General features: G+C 44.1%; 1 protein-coding gene across 2 annotated transcripts in view; it reads right to left on the bottom strand.

Annotated features, from left to right (window-relative positions):
• The window catches only part of kansl1l (KAT8 regulatory NSL complex subunit 1-like), a 100909-nt gene extending 88734 nt beyond the window's left edge, over positions 1-12175 (bottom strand). For both annotated transcript variants that reach the window (XM_072261159.1, XM_072261160.1), the window contains exon 1: positions 11864-12175. The gene's annotated coding sequence lies outside the window, so the exon portion shown is untranslated. The remainder of the gene's footprint in view (positions 1-11863) is intronic.
• Between the last annotated feature and the right edge of the window lie 595 nt (positions 12176-12770).

The following is a 12770-nucleotide window of genomic DNA, read 5'->3' as shown; positions in this document are numbered from 1 at the left end:
GTGCCACAACAATTCCCTCTCACACAACATCAACAAAATCAATGATATGATTATGGACTAGTGGAGGTATATGAGCTAGTCCTTATCAGGGGAACAGGGGTGGAGAGTATCAGTATTTTAAAATTTCTTGGCGTTAACATATCAGTGAACCTGTCCTGGGACAAGCTCGTGTCAACAGCACCTCTACTTTCTCAGAACTTTGCAATGATTTTGTCATCAAAAACTTTGACAAACTGTGGAGGGCATCCTAACAGGTGCATTATGGCCTGGCAGGTAAACACCAATGCCCAGGAATAGAACAGGCTGCAGAAACTGATGGACATAGCCCATTCAAAGCCATCTCCACCATTGAATACCTTTGCATGGGCACTGCCACAAGAAAGCAGCATTCATCAAAAATCCCCACTGTATAGGCCATGACATCTTCTCGCTACTACCATCAGGTAGAAGGTACGGAAGCCTTAGTTCCCTCACCAGCTGGTTCAGGAACAGTTACTACCCTACAACCATCAAGCTCCTGAACCAGTTTGGCCAACTTCAAATCATTGCTACTTTGAACTGATTCCCTACAGACTCCCTTTCAAGGACTCTTTACTTACTATGTTCTTAGTATTATCTTTTATTTGCACAATTTTTCTTTTGCACATTGACTGTTTCTCAGTCTTTGTCTGTTCATATGTAGTTTTGCATAAATTCTAAGGCATTCTACTTTCCTGTAAGAAAACGACCTCAAGGTAGTATATGGTAACAAATTAAGGTACTTTGATAAGTTTATTTTGAACTTTGTACTTGGATTGCACCAGATAGACTAGATTTAGGAGGTCAGAGGAGTAAACCCTTTGTGACTATAAAAAGATTAAGAATACATTTGAGGAAATCAAATTGACTGTCTTTGGAGGATCTAAAAGCATTAAGGAAAATCCCAGGAGGTTCTACAGATATATTACAAGGGTGACTAGGGAGAGAGTAGGCCCTCTTAGTAATCAGCCTACACTCGGTGGCCACTTTATTAGGTACACTTGCTTGTTAATGCAAATATCTAATCAGCCAATCACGTGGCAGCAACTCATGCATAAAAGCATGCAGACATTATTAAGGGGTTCAGTTGTTCAGACCAAACATCAGAATGGGAAAGACACGTGACCAAAGTGACAGATCATGCATCTGATTGTTGGTGCCAGATGGGGTAGTTTGAGTATCTCAGAAACTGATCTTCTAGGATTTTCATGCTCAACAGTCTCTAGCATTTACAGAGAATAATGCACAAAACATCCACTGAACAGCAGTTCTGTAGGTGAAGATGCCTTGTTGATGAGAGAGGTCAAAGGAGAATGGCTAGACTGATTCAAGCTGACAGGAAGGCAACAGTAACACAAATAACCACACATTACAACAGTTGTGTGCAGAAGAACATCTCTGAATGCACAACACATTACACCTTGAAGTGGATGGGCTACATCCACAAAAGAAAACAAACATATGCTCATTGACCACTTTATTAGGTATAGGTGGTACCTGATAAAGAGGCCACAAAGTGTAATATGTAGACAATAGGTGCAAGAGTAGGCCATTCGGCCCTTCGAGCCAGCACCGCCATTCACTGTGATCATGGCTGATCATCCACAATCAGTATCCAGTTCCTACCTTATCCCTATAACCTTTGATTCCACTATCTTTAAGAGCTCTATCCATCTCTTTCTTGAAAGCATCCAGACACTTGACCTCCACAGCCTTCTGGGGCAGAGCATTCCATATATCCACCACTCTCTGAGTGAAAAAGTTTTTCCTCAACTCCGTTCTAAATGGCCTACCCCTTATTCTTAAACTGTGGCCTCTGGTTCTGGACTCACCCATAAGCGGGAACATGCTTCCTGCCTCCGGCGTGTCCAATCTCTTAATAATCCCGGGAATTAACCTTGTGAACCTACGCTGCACTCCCTCAATAGCAAGAATGTCCTTCCTCAAATTTGGATACCAAAACTGCACACAGTACTCCAGGTGTGGTCTCACCAGGGCCCTGTACAGCTGCTCTTATACTCAATTTCCCTTTTTATGAAGACCAGCATGCCATTAGCTTTCTTCACAGCGCTGTACTTGCATGCTTGCTTTCAGTGACTGATGTACAAGAACACCTAGATCTCGTTGTACTTCCCCTTTTCCTAACTTGACTCCATTAAGATAATAATCTGCCTTCCTGTTCTTACCACCAAGGTGGATAACCTCACATTTATCCACATTAAACTGTATCTGCCATACATATGCCCATACACCCAGCCTGTCCAAGTCACCCTGCATTCTCATAACATCCTCCTCACATTTCACACTGCCACCCAGCTTTGTGTCATCAGCAAATCTGCTAATGTTACTTTTAATTCCCTCACCTAAATCATTAATATATATTGTAAACAGCTGCGGTCCCAGCACTGAACCCTGCAGTACCCCACTGGTCACCACCTGCCATTCCGAAAGGGACCCATTAATCACTACTCTTGGTTTTCCTGTCAGCCAGCCAATTTTCAATCCATGTCAGGACCCTGCCCCCAATACCATGTGCCCTAATTTTGCCCACTAATCTCCTATGTGGGACTTTATCAAAGGTTTTCTGAAAGTCCAGGTACACTACATCCACTGGCTCTCCCTTGTCCATTTTCATAATTACATTCTCAAAAAAATTCCAGAAGATTAGTCAAGCACGATTTCCCCTTCATAAATCCATGCTGACTCGGACTGATCCTGTTACTGCTATCCAGATGTGTCGTAATTTCATCTTCTATAATTGACTCCAACATCTTTCCCACCACTGACGTCAGGCTAACCGGTCTACAATTCCCTGTTTTCTCTCTTCCTCCCTTCTGGCAGATAGGGACAACATTAGCCAGCCTCCAATCCACAGGAAATGATCCTGAATCTATAGAACATTGGAAAATGATTACCAATGTGTCCATGATTTCTAAAGTCACCTCTCTAAGTACCCTGGAATGCAGACCATTAGGTCCCGGGGACTTATCAGCCTTCACAGCCAACAGTCTATCCAACACCATTTCCTGCCTAATATAAATTTCCTTCAGTTCATCCATTACCTTAGGTCCTTTGGCCACTATTATATCTGGGAGATTGTTTGTGTCTTCCCTAGTGAAGACAGATCCAAAGTACCCGTTCAACTCGTCTGTCATTTCTTTGTTCCCCATAATAAATTCACCCGTTTCTGTCTTCAAGCGCCCAATTTTGGTCTTAACTATTTTTTTTTCCTTTTCACATACTTAAAGAAGCTTTTACTATCCTCCTTTATATTCTTGGCTAGTTTACCTTCGTACCTCATTTTCTCTCTGCATATTGCCTTTTTAGTTACCTTCTGTTGCTCTTTAAAAGTTTCCCAATCCTCCGGCTTCCCACTCGTTTTTGCTATGTTATACTTCTCTTTTATTTTTATACCGTCCATTACTTTCCTTGTCAGCCACGGCCTCCCCTTACTCCCCTTAGGATCTTTCTTCCTCTTTGGAACGAACTGATCCTGCACCTTCCGCATTATCCCCAGAAACACTTGCCATCGCTGTTCCACTGTCATCCCTGCTAGGGTATTGTTCCATTGAACTTTGGCCAGCTCCTCCCTCATAGCACCATAGTTCCCTTTGTTCAACTGTAATACTGACACTTCCGAGTTTCCTTTCTCCCTCTCAAATTGTAGATTAAAACTTATCATATTATGGTCACTACCTCCTAATGGCTCCTTTACCTCGAGGTCCCTGATCAAATCCGGTTCATTGCACAACACTAAATCTAGGATTGCGTTCTCTCTGGTAAGATCCAGTACAAGCTGTTCTAAGAATCCATCTCGAAGGGACTCCACAAACTCCCTTTCTTGGGGTCCAGTACCAACCTGATTCCTCCAGTCTACCTGCACAGGAGGTGGGTGGAATTTTTAACAAATATTTCTTCTCCGTTTTTAGTGAAGAGAAAATCATGAGAAAAGTGAAACAAATGTAGATGTTTTGGAAAACAGAGAACATTCATATTAACAGAGAGAAAGTATTAAGTGGATAAATCCCCAGTGTTGAACCAGGTACAGCCTTGGACTTCGTGGAAGACTAGAGAAAAAACTGTGAACACCCTTATGGACTTGCTTCATTACTGGCCATTGGTGAAGTTCCCAAAGACTGGAAAATGCCTAATTTAATTACTTAAAGAAAGAATAGCTTTGTCATGTGTAATTTGAAGTATACAGTGAAATATGTTCCTTGTGTCAATAACCAACACGTTCCAAGCTGTGCTAGGGGCAACCCGCAAGTGTCACTGTGCTTTTGTTGCCAACATAGCATGCTAGCAACTTATTAACCCGAACTCACACATTTTTGGAATGTGGGAGGAAGTATGTACAAACACTTTACAGACACCAACTGGAATTAAACTCCGTTGTTACAGCTAGTAATGTAAAGTGTTAAGCTAGCTGCTATGTTACCCTGCCATTCCACTGTTTAAGAGTCAGGGTATCACAGGACACTCTTCAGTAGTGGGGAAGTTACTAGAGAGAATTCTGAGGCACAGGATCTACTGGTATTTGAACAGACAATTTAATTAGGAGTCAGTATGGCTTTGTACATGGGAATTTGTTTTTCCACAAACCTTTCAGAGTTCTTTAAAGGAGGGCAGGGCAAATCAGTGGTGTGCTTTTGGACTCTAGCAAGGTCCTTGACAAGGTCCCACATGGCAGACACAGAATCCAGGGAGAGCTAATTGAATGGATTTGAAATACAGGAAGCAGAGGGTGATGATGGAAAGTCACTTCTCCGAATGGAAGCTGGTCTGCTTCTGGGGTTGGTATTGAGACCCTTCTTATGTTATTGATAAGAAACGTTTTAGATACAAATACACACAAGGCTTGTTTGCAGATGTCACAAGATTAGATTACAGAGAGATAGTGATCAGTTCAGGAAGTGGGCCAGGGAGTGGCAAATGGATTTCAATACAGATAAGTGTGAGGTGAAAAGCTTTAGACTGTCAAACCAGTGTAGGACTTGTACAATGAATGCTACGTTACTAGGAATTGTAATGGAACTGAATAGTTGCATAATGCATAGTTCATTGAAGGGCGCGGTATAGATAGACAAGGTGGTGAAAGAAGTGCTTAGCACACTGGCCTTCATCAGTTAAGGCACTGAGTGTAGGAGCTGGGACATTATGTGGCAATTATACAAGTCATTGGTGAGGCTGCAATGGGTGCACTGTGTAAAGTTTTACTCATCCTGTTACAGAAAAGATGCTGAACCGGAAAGAGTGCAGAAAAGACTTACAAGGATGTTGTCAGGACCAGACAGCTTGAATTATAGTGAGAGGTTTGCCAGGCTCGAACATAGAACAAGTACAGCATTGGATAATAATGTTGTGCTGAACCAACTAAAAAGCAAATCAAAAACACCCAAACACTAATCCCTCCAACCTACACCATCTCCATATCCTTCCATCTTCCTTACATCATGTGTCTATCCAAATGTTTCTTAAAAGCCTCCAATATATTTGCCTCTACTACCATATCAGGTAGCACATGACTTTGAGTAAAAAAAAGTTACCCCTCACATCCCCCTTGAACTTAACCCCTCTCATCTTCAATGCATGCTCTCTGGTATTTCAACCCTAGGAAACAGAAACTCTCTGTACTCTCTATCCGTGCCTCTCATAATCTTGTAAACCTCTATCAGATCTCCCCTCAGCCTCCAGCGCTCCAGAGAAGACCACCCAAGTTTATCCAGCCTCTCATGAGAGCACATGCCTTCTAAACCAGACAGCATCCTGGTAAACCTTCTCTGTGCCCTCTTCAAAGCCTCAACACCTTTCCTACACTGAGGAGACCAGAACTCTACCCAATACTCCAGATGTGGCCTAACTAGAGTTTTATAAAGTTGCAACATAATAACCTCGACTTTTGAACTCAATGCCTCGACAAGCATTCCACAAGCCTTCTTAACCACCTTATTGACCTGTGTAGCCGCTTTCAAGGAGCTGTGAACTTGGATCCCAAGATCTCTCTGCTCAGCAACACTGTTAAGGACCCTGCCCTTAACAGTGTACTATCTCCTTGTATTTTCCCCACTGAGGTGCAACACCTAACATTTATCTGGGTTAAACTCCATCTGCCATTTCTCAGCTCATATCTGCAACTGATCTATAACACACTGTATTCTTTGCCAGTCTTCAGAATCAGGTTTATCATCACCTGCACGTGACGTGAAATTTGTTAGCTTAGCAGCAGCAGTTCAATGCAATACATAATAAATAAAATAAAACAAAAATAAATAAGCAAATCAATTATATGCATTGAATAGACTTTTTAAAAATGTGCAAAAACAGAAATACTGTATATTATAAAATAGTGAGGTAGTGTCCAAAACTTCAATGTCCATTTAGGAATTGGATGGCAGAGGGGAGGAAGCTGTTTCTGAATCACTGAGTGTGTGCCTTCGGGCTTCTGTATCTCCTTCATGATGGTAACAGTGAGAAAAGGGCATGCCCTGGGTGCTAGTGGTCTTTAATAATGGACACTGCCTTTCTGAGATGCCGCTCCCTGAAGTTGCCCTGGGTACTTTGTAGGCTAGTACCTAAGATGGAGCTGACTAGATTTACAACCTTCTGCAGCTTCTTTCGGTCCTGTGCAGTAGCCCCTCCATACCAGACAGTGATGCAGCCTGTCAGAATGCTCTCCACGGTACAACTATAGAAGTTTTTGAGTGTATTTGTTGACATGCCAAATCTCTTCAAACTCCTAATAAAGTATGGCCGCTGTCTTGCTTTCTTTATGACTGCATTGATCTGTTGGGACCACCACACTATCTGCAAATTCACCAAAATTGGTATCATCTGCAAATTTGCTAACCCACCCATCTATATTTTCATCTAGGCAACTTATGTACATCACAAACAGCAGAGGTTCCAGCACAAATCCCTGCGGAACTCCACTAACCACCGACCTCCAGCTCGATTAAGTCCCTCCAACCACTACCCTCTGTCTTTTATGTGCAAGCCAGTTCTGAATCCAAACAGCCAACTTGCCGCAGACTCACGCAGCTTAATCTTCTGGATTAGACTCCCATGACAGACTTCATCAAAATCCTATGGTGTTACAGGAAAGATACTGGCATGGATAGTGGAATGGCTGACCCGCAGGAGGCAGCAAGTGGGAATAAAGGAGGCCATTTCTGGTTGGCTGTCAGTGACTAGTGGTGTTCCTTGCTACTTTTCACGCTGCTTGTCAATGATTGGATAATGGAATTGATGGCTTTGTGACAAAGTTTGCGGATGATATGAAGATAGGTGAAGTGGTAGGTAGTGCTGAGGAAACAATGCGACTGCAACAGGCCTTAAGACAATTTGGAAGAATGGACAAAAAAAATGGCAGATGGAATACAGTGTTGGGAAATGTATGATAATACATTTTGATAAAAAGGAACAATAGTGTGGACTATTATCTAAATGGGGAGAAGGTTCAAACATCAGAGGGACTTGGGAGTCCCTGTGCAAGACTCCCAGCAGGTTAATTTACAGGTTGAGTCTGTGGTAAAGAAGGCAAACGCAATGTTGACATTTATTTCAAGGGGAATAGAATATAAAAGCAAGGAGATGATGCTGAACCTTTATAAGACACTAGTCAGGCCGTATTTGGAGTATTGTCAACAGTTTCTGGCCCCATATCTCAGAAAGGATGTTTTGTCATTGGAGAGTCCACAGGAGGTTCACAAGGATGATTCCAGGAAAGGAGTTAATGTGAGGAGTGTTTGGCAACTTTGGGCCTGTACTCACTGGAACTTAGAAGAATGCAGGGGGGTCTCACTGAAACCTACCGAATGTTGAAAGGACTAGATATGGTTGATGTGAAGAGGATTTTTCCTGTGGTGGGGTATCCAGAACTTGAGGGCACAGCCTCAAAATTGAGGGGTGAACCTTTAGAACAGAGGTAAAGAGGAATTTTTTTTTTTACCCAGAGGGTAGTAAATCCGTGGAATGTTCTGCCACAGACTGTAGTGGAGTCCAAGTCCATGTGTATACAGTATTTAAGGCAGAAGTTGACCATTTCCTGATCCGTGAGAGCATCAAAGGATATGGCGAGAAGGCAGGTGTATGGGGTTGAGTGAGATCAGGGATCAGCCATGATGGAATGGCAGAGCAGACTCAAAGGGCTGAATGGCCTAATTCTGCACCCATGTCTTATGGTCTTATTAAAATCCATGTGGACAACATCCACTGCCCTACCCTCATCAATCTCTTTTGTCACCTTGTCAAAAAACTCAATCAAGTTGGTAAGGCACGACTTGCCATGCACAAAGCCATACTAGCTCCTGCTCATTAGACCATGAGTTTCCAAATGTTCTTATTTCCTATCCTTAAGAATTTTCTCCAACAATTTCCCTTCAACTGACGCGAGACTCACTGCTCGAGAACTCCCAGGATTTTCCCTTCTTCTCTTCTCAAACATTAGCCTCTCGCCAGTCCTCCAGGACCTGACCTGTGGCGAGAGAGAACACGAAGATTCTGGTCAAGGGCCCAGCAATCTCATCTCTTTCTGGCCTTTCAAGCCACCCCCAACAAGCCTGATTAACTCTTAACTATATAAGGGGGTTTCGTCTTTTATGTTACTGCGAAGACTAATTAAAATGGCTTCTTTATTATGTTATACTTAGGAATGCTTCTTTGTTATGTTAAACACTGAGAAAGTCCTTCCAGCTAGCAGTTTGTTTTGTATTGACAGGAGGACGAATGAACCAATTGGGATAGTTGTTATGTTTCTGGTGTATTTGAAGATACTGTATGCGCGGGTTTTTGGGGCAGAAGGCGGGAGAGCGAGACAGAGGATGGACCAGGTGCTGTGAGTCCGCTAACGGGGTCAGACCCCGAGGAGGGCTACATTGTGTGGGCTTTCGTCCAGAATTGGATCTACTGGTATGCTGTGTGGGTGCCCTGGTTAAACGAGTAATGTATGTCTCTGTGGGTTATTTGCTGGTTATTGCTGTATGCGTGGTGGGTGAGGTCTTTGTTCGAGTTCAGACTAGCATTGATGAGTTGGAGGTGGAACTTGGGGCTGTCCATGCTGTTGGGAGAGAGAGGAAAGAGTGGTCTGATTTGGAGGTAGGGTCTGCAAATAAATGTTCTAGCTATGGCAGGCTCTGCCTGGCGTTTGGGATAGTGTCCTCCCCAGAAGGGGCGGAGGCGTGCGAGATGTGGGCGGAGTGCACCTCTCAGTTGTTAGATGAGTGGCAGTGCTCAGTTGAGGGAGAGCAACAGGGATTGGTTGAAAGTTTAAGTAGGCAGGCTGGTGATGGCGTTAGAGCTGTCAGGCTCACTTCCACCATAGTGACAGTTGTCAGTTATTTGAAAGAGTGGGGAAAGTTTTCAGTGTGTCTTCTCTGGCAAGGAGGGCAGCTAAATTGCTTGCACTGCCAGGGGGATTTTTGGGGCAGAAGGCGGGAGAGCGAGACAGAGGATGGAGCAGGTGCTGTGAGTCCGCTAATGGGGGTCGGATCCTGAGGCGGGCGTTTGGGGAGGAGACGGAGACGGACTCGTGTGGAGCATCTGGTCGACCACCGGTGTTGGTCCCAGGCGGCCGGTCGAGGTGGTCCGAGGGGTCGCAGGGTGAAGAAGAAGGGTCCTGAGCTCCAACTGTGCACGAAGAGATTGAACTTTGATAAGTGTGGCACCTTTTATTTTCCTTTTGTATTTTATTCTCTATTAATTATATAGTTCCAGTAAAATCTATAAACTGTAAATCATTTAATCGTATCTGGTGTACTGTCTGTTACTTGGGCGGGGTGGGGTACATCACACAGCATCCACACAAACTGATTCCCCAGTTTGGCGGGGCTGAGGGCTATTTCCCTAGATGACAGTGAACCAAGTGACCCTGAGGGTGGCCGGGGGGCTACACCTAATTACAGGACAATTTACAATGACCAGTAAGCCTACCCATTATGTCTTTGAACTGTGGGAGGAAACAGAGCACCTGGGGAAAACCCACACATTCGACAGGTGGGATGTACAGACTCCTTACAGAACGCTGGAATCGGCTCTGAAACGCATCGAGCTGCGATAATGCCACACTAAACGCTAAGCTACTGTGGCGCCCAATGATGAGGAGGGTAGATAATATAAATGGTAACAGCCTTTTCTCCAAGGTGCAAAACTAGGGGGCATAGGTTTAAGGTCAGAGAGAAAATGATTTAAAAGGGACCTGAAATACAACACTTTCACAGTATGTAATGAGCTTCCAGAAGAATTGGTTGAGGCAGGTACAATAATATAATTTAAAAGGTACTTGGATGTGTACACAGTGGGTTAGAGTTTTTTTTTAAAAAATGGGACAAGTGCAGGAAATTGGGATGAGTTGGGTAAACAACATAAGCTGGTTGGGCCAAAGATTGGTTAACAGATGGACCCATGATACGCAACAGCCATGGTCTAATACTATGACAGAACATGCCTGAAAGGCCTGCTACCGTTTTCCTAACAAAAAAGAATCTCATTTCTTAACATCATTTAACCTAGCTCTAAGAAATTCCACTCATATCACTCTACCCTCTTACATGGTGGACAACTCTTCCAACATCCCCCATCCACCTGCAGGAGAGATAATTTACAGCAGTGAAATGACCTAACAACCAATACATTTATGGGGAGTGGGAGAAAAATGGGAGTGCTGGGAAGCAACCCATGCAGTCGGGGAATATGTTCAATCTCCACACAGACAGCAGCAACAGTCAAGATGAATTCTGGGTCACTAGAGCTGTGCTTCTATAATATGCCGTTATGCTAGCAATTTAACTCATTTGCCAAAACCTCACAACTATTATATGTGTGCTTCCTGTTCCAGAAGATATTCATCCCAACCTTTCTAACCACCAATTGATACTTCCTATACGAAATAATGACGTCTCCTAATCAACAGTTCAATACTTTTATATCAATCATTAGTCAAACGACCCTGGCTCAACCTCCCTTCACTGCTCCCAGTTGATTCAGTCTCAATCTTCAAATTAATCCACACTATACGTATACCTTCCTCTATAACAAATGATTTAGAACATCTGTGTAAGGTATTTTCTTATTTCAGGTTATGAACACCCCGGCCAGCTGTAGACTCACAACCACAAGTAAAAGTTACTCAGCATCAACCCTGTCAAAGTTCTCAAGCTCAGTGTTCCACTGAGATCTTTCTAGAACTCATCCTCATTCTTCACGAGACAACTCCAGTGACAACCTACCCACTCTGGTCTCAACTTGTCCTTTATACCTCCTAAACCGATATGTCAAAATCAAACATATAACCATATAACAATTACAGCACGGAAACAGGTCATCTTGGCCCTTCTAGTCCATGCCGAACTCTTACTCTCATCTAGTCCCACTGACCTGCACTCAGCCCATAACCCTCCGTTCCTTTCCTGTCCATATAGCTATCCAATTTTACTTTAAATGACAATATCGAGCCTGCCTCTACCACTTCTACTGGAAGCTCGTTCCACGCAGCTACCCCTCTCTGAGTAAAAGTTCTTGATGTAAATACTCAATGATGTTTCAGAAAATTAAAAAAGTGTAAGTAATTCTACCCTACAAGTAAAAACCATTAACTCTAAAGGAATTTAATACTTGTTTCAGTAACGTAAGATCACTATAATTGGAAGCAGGATTTATTGCTATCTCGTTATTTTATCATTTCGATATGGAATATGTTTCTAACCCGGACTCGGTGGTGTCTCTCCCGATCTGCGCTGCTGTTGGAGAGTGAGGAGGAACACCGCCTGGCCGAGCTCCGCCTCTCACCACAGCGCAACGGCCAACTGAAGGCAGCGACGCGAGCCAGCGCGCGAGCGCAGATAAACCTTACCACGTGACACGGCGCAGCCAGGCCCCGCCCTCCGGGCTTCGCACTGCGAGCAGCAGAGTCGAAAAAACACAGACGTGCCGCCGCGCTCGCCTTCGGCTCCTCGGCGCATAAACTCCGCCGATCCCCAAAAGATAATTTTTTCGCGGGAAGACCCCTCGGCTACACGACGACGATATCCATGTCCGTTTGGAGGACCCAGTGGCGAGGGCAGTCCGATGTCGCTGAGTGCACAGCAATGGCGCCTGCCGTGCCGAACGTCCTTTGCCGCCAGCGCCCGTCGTTATCATCACCTTCTCCTCGTCACCGCGCTTTACTAGGGGGCGGAGCAGCCAGCCATGACGCCACCGATTGATGCGCCGCGCCGTCCAGTAGGGAGACAACACCCCGCCACATGATGCTAGAAATCACCCAATTGTCGCCGACAAGGCGGAACCTTAAGCCGTCAATCACCGCCCTCGGAGCCAGTTACCGGCGAATGACAGCACTCCATTCAACTCCGCCCTCTGACTTGCAGCGTTAATGAACTGCACAGGTGGAGCTGCACTTGACAACACTATTCAATGACCTTAACAATACCCCCCCGCCCCGCACCCCATCTCTGCACGCGCAGTGTTCAGTAACCGTTGGCGGTTTCAACTCAAAATACAATCTAGGAAAACCACGTCGGGGATTTGTTTTGCATTTTCGGAAGTTAATCTTACCTAACAACTAGAACTAGTAAGCGTGGGTGAAAAAGGCAATACTTTCCCAAACTGCACATTTTCTAATATATATTACTGTGAACATTACATGCTTATACTCAAAATAAATTTACCTGTAAAACAGAACGGCAGTAACAAAGTGACTGGTTGACCACTTTTAATTTACAAAATCAGCGACAAATCCACTAAATTTGCTCGTGATGTGA

This window comes from Mobula birostris, chromosome 6 (assembly GCF_030028105.1).
Source record: "Mobula birostris isolate sMobBir1 chromosome 6, sMobBir1.hap1, whole genome shotgun sequence".
NCBI classification, from domain to species: Eukaryota; Metazoa; Chordata; class Chondrichthyes; order Myliobatiformes; family Myliobatidae; genus Mobula; species Mobula birostris.
This window is presented reverse-complemented; position numbering and strand designations above follow the sequence as displayed.